General features: G+C 42.5%; 1 pseudogene; it reads left to right on the top strand.

The window, feature by feature from the left end:
• The first annotated feature begins 4,133 nt into the window (after positions 1-4,133).
• Positions 4,134-7,127, top strand: LOC149170785 (25S ribosomal RNA; annotated as a pseudogene).
• Positions 7,128-8,515: the final 1,388 nt, after the last annotated feature.

The following is an 8,515-nucleotide window of genomic DNA, read 5'->3' on the forward strand; positions in this document are numbered from 1 at the left end:
AAATTGGAAAATAAGATTCTTGAGGAGCAGTTAGACAAGAAAGATCAAGAATCTTCTAGTCTTCAGGAGCAGTTAGAAGAATCTGCACAGAGTATTGCCAGTCTTCAGGAGAGTATTGCTAGTATTCAAGAGCAGTTGGACAAGAAAGATCAAGAACTTGCTAAACTCTGTGAAGAGATTCAATTGAAGTCTGCGCTTCCTCAGGCACTAGTGAGGCGCCCTCAGGCACCATTTATGTGCCCTAATCAAGTGACTTGGAGAGATTTGAAAAAACAAATAGATGCTCAGAATCAGAAACTGAAGGATGCTAAGAAGGAGAAGGATCAGAAGAAGGATCTTCCTCCAAAGAATTATAAGCCATTGGGTAATAAGCCGAAGTGAAATGACACTAGCTGGGTATGTTATAAGGTGCAGTCTCCCTTACTTGAAGGGCTCGCCTTACATAAGGAAGGCGGAGGATGCCTAGATTCGAACTGGGAGGAACGCTAGAGCACATGCAGCCAATGTAGATCATACCCTTTGGTAACGCAGTTCAAGGTTTCTCTACATCTGCTCGAAGGATTGACCTTCCAATTAATTACCATTAAGCTACCTTTCAATGCAATCTGAAAGATGACAAAAAGTGGGGAACTTAGTATTAATGTCGATAGGCCCAAATATTAGCTCGCAACTTTCGGTAGCATATAGTAGTGTAGCTGCCATTCTTCCCATGGACATAACATTGAAAAGAGAAGGGGAGTTCCACTCCACAAAACATAGTCAAGAGTAGAAATATTCTGACTGCAGGGTTGCAGGTATTTTGGCTAGAGTCAGCACCAAGATGACAAGCATGTTTATCTCATTTAGGAACGTGTGTTATCCTCTCTCTCCCCACTCATACAACCCAAATTGTCCATCCAAGAAGTGGATCAAGTTGGTCCTACATGAGATCTCCTCCTATTCTCGGTCTGAGTACGTGAAGTCATTGATTCCATCAACAATTGTCACCTCCCTCGAATTATCAACCCCCTCCTAGTTGTTCAGGTGAGGAGGAACGAAGCAAACCTTTAGCGCCTTTTTGAGGAGTCATATGAATCCAGGGATTTCGCCTTTAACCTGGCCTAATAAGAGGAGTTGTTCGTCCCGAAGGGTGCACATAAGTTGGAGGTTGTATCCGAGCCACTTTAGCACATCGAACCTTTCCGGCCTAATCTCTTCCGTGGAATAGGGAGAAGGCGCTCCTAATGCACGAACATATTGTTGAAGCTGACTTATTTGTTTCAGTTTGGATAACTTGCCATCCCCTAGAGAAATAACCATGCCCTCCTCTTCCAGCGTACTAGATGCCTCCATATTTTGCCTAGCCAAAGAGGCTTTTATTAATCTTGTGTAACTTGGGGGTTCATGAGCACCTACTGAGGGCGAAGTTTTGTCTTTCCTTTATGAGGCCTTTCTAACAATCATTTTGGCTAAGTGAAATCCGACTTTTTTGGTTGACAAGCTTCATACTCCTAGGGAGACATTCCCCATATGTGAATATCCATGTCGATGTAGACATCGGGGTCACGGAACATGGAGCAAACCCCCCTAACCTTTCACCTTCATGAATTGCACTTGGCCCACGATATATGGACTTAACTCTTTTAGCAGCATACTTTTGATATCGTTGTAGGTGTATATGGGATTCTTTATCCCAATTATATAGGTTAACAGTGCCAAGCAATTTGGGATACTAAACTATAGATCCTTTGTTTCAGCCACTAGGATGCTTTCCACTACCTAATAAAAGCCGAGAATCCTATCGATCATCCCTTGGGGGAAATGTAAGTGTGCATCAGCACTATCAGAAAATGGTACAACAACTTTTTGTTATAGGATGAAAGAAGGGTGCGTTTCATCATTTCAATGAATGATGCCTTTATGTTCTCATAGAAATGCTTTGATTTGAACTGAGCCTCCTAGGGAGTGGAGTAAATCATCCCGCTATCGTCTCTCCACCTGTCCTCCCTCTCTTCTATAACTAATCTCTCTACTATACTATTGCAGCTTCACTTGCTACTAAAAAACGTGATGAAATGACTTCAGATCAAGATTCAAACTACCGGTCTCATTCTATATCTTTTTCATTGGCAATGAAAAAGACAATAACGTTGCCACCAACCATTGCCACTCGAGAGGGCTGCATGAGCTCGGATCCTCCCATTAAAAAAAAAAAAACTCCCCTAAAAGCAATCATGATAGAAGGTAAGGGGAATCCAATCCTTATTCCTTACCAGAATAAGTGACACCGAAAGGTTATCCAAGACCAAACTCCACCGACATTGATATTATTTTCTCGCCAAACATGAAGTCTCAAGATAGAACATCATGTTATCTTCTCCCATGAACTAGAGGTCCTTTTCAGCTACAACACCTAGGCCAGTATTCCAATTAATAGTCATCGGAAAACATCGTAAAACCCCTTACAGCCAGAATAAGAAAGGATCCTCTTGCCACAAAGGGGAACCATATATTATCAAGAGCCGAGACGCCTTTGCCTGGGAAGACATTACATAATGGTAGGCTAGCCACTTCAGAAGGTAAAACTGTGGAGGAGAGATCTCTCCGTGGGAATATGATGCGCAGTTTTTCACTTTATGTTTCGCCCACCTTTCCAGAACGCGCTTTACCTATTCGAGAGTCTCTTCCATGTCATTTTTCATGTTCTAGAGAATTCAGGCATCATTCACCCCAAACGTGGAGAAGTTTTGGGTCATTAATTGTACCATGAGTCGTTGATCATTCGCTGAGTCAACTTGCTTTCTGGGGATCTCTACATTGCTTTCTGGGGATCTATACTTGGATAGATTATTAGAGATGTAATTACGCCATTACGTCACTCTCCTATGGCTGAAGCACATGTCTATTTCTATCTCTATTTGACATAGGGCTTACAAAAAAGCTATCAATTAGGAGGGAATTAGCTATAAGGGAGTGTTTTCTCACTAGGGGTAGTTCTTTTCTCAAATTTCCATGAGTTAAGGCACTTTACCGAAAATGCGGCCATTCATGATGCACAAGCAGGCTCAATCATAAGCCCACCACCCAATAAGAATCAAGGAAGGTAGGCCTCGACCACCAGGAGAGGAATTATATATGTAATTATGGTGAATGAATGAAATAATCAGAAATGCATAATTCATTCATGCATAATGACATATATAATAGCAATAAGAATGACGATTTCCCTCATTTGACTAATGAATGAGATACATCATTACGGTTCATTCCTAATAGATTGAATGACGATTTCCATCATTCAACTAATGAGATAGGTCGTTTCATGATCGATACTATATACATAATTACCTCAAATTAGATTGCGCAATGACGTATATAAATAATGACTAGAATCATAGACAAGTTTCTGTCTTGATTGATCGATTCATGGGAATATTGGTAAGTGTGAGAGACGCATCCTTACCACAGAGCGTGTGAATTTGGTGACCTACGGGGCCCAGGACATAGTGTCAAAGTAGCACTCATCATCATGGAAATCAATTTCCTACCTAGTTTTCTTCAGCAGGATATTGGATTGAGATCGGTTCTATATCCCAAAACGTCACGGGTGAACAAGTAGAGTATACTAGGGCGCTTGAGAGAACCATGTTTCAAGGTCAAAATGACCCTATCGCTTCCATAATGACATATATAATATATGCATTGATAAGAAAGTGTAATGACATATATAATAGCATCATTTTCTGGTGTAATTACTGCTATCGAGTCATGATTGGAACGCATGGCAGAGGTTCACGAGATCGATCTAATTTCTTGAAAAATGACATATATCGAGTCATTCATGCATAATGACATATATAATGAGATTTATTTTGGTCACTAGAGAAAGAGACGAAATCAAAGCATACTCAACATATATCGAGTCATAACTGGAATCACGTACAAGGAAAAGGTCCTGAGTGATTGATCAATTGATGGGAATTTAGTGCAGTGTGAAGCAGGTTCAATGCCTGCTATATTGGAAAGAATGCATCGAATGGATTCCTAGGCATTGAGAGGGAAGGACGCTTCCAAAGGAGAAATGTCATGGGGAGATACCGTCTGTGATCCATGGATCTCCAATCAGGAAATCGTATCTAAGCCCTGTGGCTAGTTCGCGCTCCTTTGACTGGAAATAATTAGCGAACTGAAACATCTAAGTAGCTATTGGAAGGGGAATCAATCGAGACCCCATTAGTAGTAGTGAGAAAAAGTGGATTGGGAAAATACTAAGCAAAGGATGTTTTCGTTTCGATCTTGGTCTCATTTTCCTAGCCTTGCCTTCTCTGCGTGATTCATTTCAGTTCATTGGATGATGGAAGAACTAGGCATGTTGATCTTTGCCCTTTGATTTAGGCTATCAGGTGCCATAAGGAACTTTAGTTGCTCGACCATAAGGGAGAGGGGGAGGGAGAGGTAAGTAGAATTATGAATGAAAAGGTTGGAATATCTAGCCAAAGAAGGTGATAGCCCTATAGAGAGTCCCATGGTTCGATTCTGTAAGTAAAATGCAGCGTGTTTGAATTAGGATTTCTTTTTAGCGAGAAAGGGGGACCACCCTCTAAACCCAAATATTCCTCAATGACCAATAGCGTACAAGTGCCGCGATGGAAAGGTGAAAATAACCCTAGGAAAGGGAGTGCAACAGAAAGAAATCCAATGCGAACAATCAATCAAAGGAATTTCTTGCTTGACCCTCTGGGGGAAAGGAGCGAAGCTGCTGGTAAGATTCTCAGGGTCTAATCTGACTGGAAATACCCTCTATTTTTTTCAAATACTTGAGCAAAGCTCAAGGTTGGGTTGACCTGGACGCGGCTCACCCTAATGGCATACCTTTTTCATAATGGTTCAGCGAGTAAATGGTAACAACGGCATAAGCCATTAGGTGTAGGCGCTTTCCAGCCAAGGAATCTCCCAGTCTTGACTATTTGACGCGAAACTGATCGATCTAGCCATGAGCAAGTTGAAGAGAGCTCCAACAGGCCTTGAAGGATTGAACCCACTTATGTGGCAAAATACAGGGATGACTTGCGACCAGGGGTGAAAGGCCAACCAGGATCGGATATAGATGGTTTTTAGCGAAATATATTTTAGTAGAGCATGTCTATAATATGACCCAAGGTAGAGCACTCAATGGGCTAGGGTGGCCCAAAGCTTGACCAACCCCAAGGAAACTCCAAGTACAGTATTAATCAATCATAGAAACATACTTTGGGTGCTAATATCCAGAGTCGAGAGGGAAACAACCTAGATCATATGCTAAGGTCCCTAAGAAATCGCTTAGTGGAAAAGGAAGTGATCGAGTGATGACAACCAAGAGGTGGGCTTGGAAGCAGCCATACTTTGAAGAAAGTGTAATAGCTCACCGGTCTAGCTCCATGACACCGAAAATGTATCGGGGCTCAAGTGATTCATCGAATCGATGAGACCTTGGAAGCGTTAAGCGGGAACTGAAGACCCAAGGTTCCTTATTGCTCACCCATAAGAGTGAGGTATTTCTTGCTCGACTAATAGGAGAGGTAATTTCTTGCTCGACTAACAGGAGAGGAGGGTGAGAAAGCAAGGCGCCAACCAAGTGTCAGTAGCAAGATGTTCTATCAATTAGGGAGGGGACAACACCTGGAGATATCAGAAGTGAGAATTCTAACATGAGCAATGATGAATCATGTGAAAAACACGATCACCTGCCAGTTCTAGGGTTTATGTGTTCAGTAAATCTACGCAAAGTGAATTGGTCCCTAAGGAACCCCCAAAACGGCTTTCGTCTGATGGGTACACGAAAGTGACGAAGTTTCCCTGACCACTGAACCATGTGTGTCTACTGAAGTGAATTGGATGAGAGTTCGATTTTCCTACCAACCAAATTGAATGAATTAAAATTTTCACTTCTGTTAGGGTTTCAACTTCTAGGAAAGAACTTCGAATTGGGAGGGCGATCCTCCCAGTGAACTAACCGTACCCCAAACCAACACGAGTGAACAAGTAGAGTATAATAGGGCGCTTGAGATAACCATGTTGAAGGAACTTGACAAAATGACCCCGTAACTTCGGAAGAAGGGGTGCTCTCCCTCTTATCTTTGGGTTGGGAAAGTGGCACATACGAAGGGGTAGTGACTGTTTATTAAAAACACAGGACTCTGCCAAGTGGTAACATGATGTATAGAGTCTAACACCTACCCGGTGCTAGAATATTGGAAGGAGAAGTGTGATAAGCTTCGAATGGAAGCCCTGGTAAACGTCGATAGTAACTCTAACTATCCTAAGGTAGCGAAATTCCTTGTTGCATAAGTAGCGACCTACACAAATGCTGTAATGACTGCCCTACTGTCTCCGACATGGACCCAGTGAAATTGAATTCTCCGTGAAGATGTGGAGTACCAATGGCTAGACGGTAAGACCCCGAGCCCCTTGGCTATAGCCTCGTAGTGACAACCTCTTACGAATGTGTGGGATAGGTGGGAGGTGGGGAACTATCAATCCTGGAATACCACTCTTTCATCAAAGGATGCCCAACCACATCTTTCTCTCAATTGATTCTCAGGGTGGGAAACTGTAAGGTGGGTAGTTTATCTGGGGCGGATGCCTCCTAAAGAGTAATGGAAGTGTGCGAAGGTAGGGGCTTTCAATAAGCAAGCTTAATGGTCTAAGCTTGCCTGACTGTGAGACTCACTGGTCGAACAGAGACAAAAGTCAGCCTTAGTGATTTGGGAGTCCCGCGTGGAAGGGCTCTCGCTCAACAGATCAAAGGTACGCCAGGGATAACAGGCTAATGAATCCCAATAGCTCTTATCGACAGAATTGTTTGGCACAACGATGTTGACTCATCACATCCTGTTGTTGAAGAAGGTCCTAAGGGTTCGGTTGTTCATCGATGAAAGTGGTACGTGAGTTGGGTTTAGAACATCGTGAGACAGTTTGGTTCCTATCTACCACTGGTGTTGAAGGGAGAACTGCGAGGAGCCAACCCTAGTACGAGAGGACTGGGTTGGGCCAACCTATGGTGTACCAGGTGTCACGCCCAACAGCGTCAGGCAACCAAGTTGGTATGGAATAACTACTAAAAGCATCTAAGCTGGAAATCCTTCTCTAGGTAAGTTCTTTTACGAGGTGAAAGAACATCACTTCGATAGGCGATAGGTGTAAGCACCGTGAGGTGTTCAGCAATATTGTATTAAATTGAAAAGAACCTCCTCTTTCTTCCAGGAAAAACAACAATTATTTCAAGAAAGCAGAACAGGCCTAATACTATAGATAGAGAGTTCAAAAAGGCCTTTTAACCATGCCTTGAAAATGGTGGGGGAGGGGAGAGGGCTCATTCCTCCAGTAGAATGAATGATCCACACTGGGCTATGATAAGAATAACTCTCCAATCCTCTCTATATAAAGAAGAAGGGGATAAACTGAGGTAATATTGTCAAGTTGTGGCTATCCCTCCCGGCTGGAAAAGGATACCCCTTCCCCTTACTACTTCCCGTTCAACTCTATGGGATCTATGGGAAACCATTATAATGAAGAGCTCATTTAGAAACATTTTGGCAGGGTGATCTCAGTTCGCTTAATAAGGTCTTTAAGCCTTAATATTGGGTTAGATTCGGGTTCTTGAGGAGCCAGAGGGCTGCTCAACCATAAGGATGCTTAAAAGGCTCAACCATAAGGAACTTAAGTTGCTCGACCATAAGGGAGAGGGAGAGGGAGAGGATGCGTAGGCAGGCTCGACCATAAGGAACTTGAGTTGCTCGACCATAAGGGAGATGGAGAGGGAGAGGGAGAGGATGCGCAAGCAGGCTCGACCATAACTAACTTGAGTTGCTCAACCATAAGGGAGAGGGAGAGGGAGAGGAGTCTTTTGAATTGAAAGCTCTCCATTTTCAAAAGGATAGAGAGCTTGCCCTTTTGTTTTCAAAAGGCCCACCCCAAAACCAAACACTTTGATTTGGAGGGCCCGCTAGCCCTTTGAAAATAGAGAGAGGGCGTGACTCTTTCCCCTTATTAAGATTACAGATTCCAAGGAAGCACCGTGATTTTAGTTCAATTAGGTAGAACATCGGCCTCCAAAACCTGATGTCGTGGGTTCAAATCCTACAGAGCACAAGTAGTTTAGCTATCTATAATAAGACAATCTAAAAGTATTTGTTGGGACTTTTTCCCTTTCAATCATACCTATCCTGGATTTTCTATTTGATCATCCAATTCTTTAGCCTTAATTGAGTCTAACACTTTAGAAACATCTAAGGGGAGATGGGCTACAACATATTCTATCTAAATGACCTCTTAAATAGCTATTCCATTCAATAGCTTTTCAAAGAGGGCATTATTGAATGGCAGTTGTTGTTATTCAATGAAATGAAATGAAATTCAATGGTCATACTCCTGTTCATAGGCTATCTCCTTTTCCTTATCAATCTACTCCTCATCCTGAGTATCACCTTGCTTGAAAATATCACCTGTCTTATTATCGTCCAATGCATCTACTTCATCATCAGATAGATTCTAGGCC

The sequence above is a fragment of the Pinus tabuliformis genome, chromosome 4_2 (genome assembly GCF_031772625.1).
Source record: "Pinus tabuliformis cultivar Carrire ecotype Pingquan chromosome 4_2, CPIR1, whole genome shotgun sequence".
Taxonomy (NCBI): Eukaryota; Viridiplantae; Streptophyta; class Pinopsida; order Pinales; family Pinaceae; genus Pinus; species Pinus tabuliformis.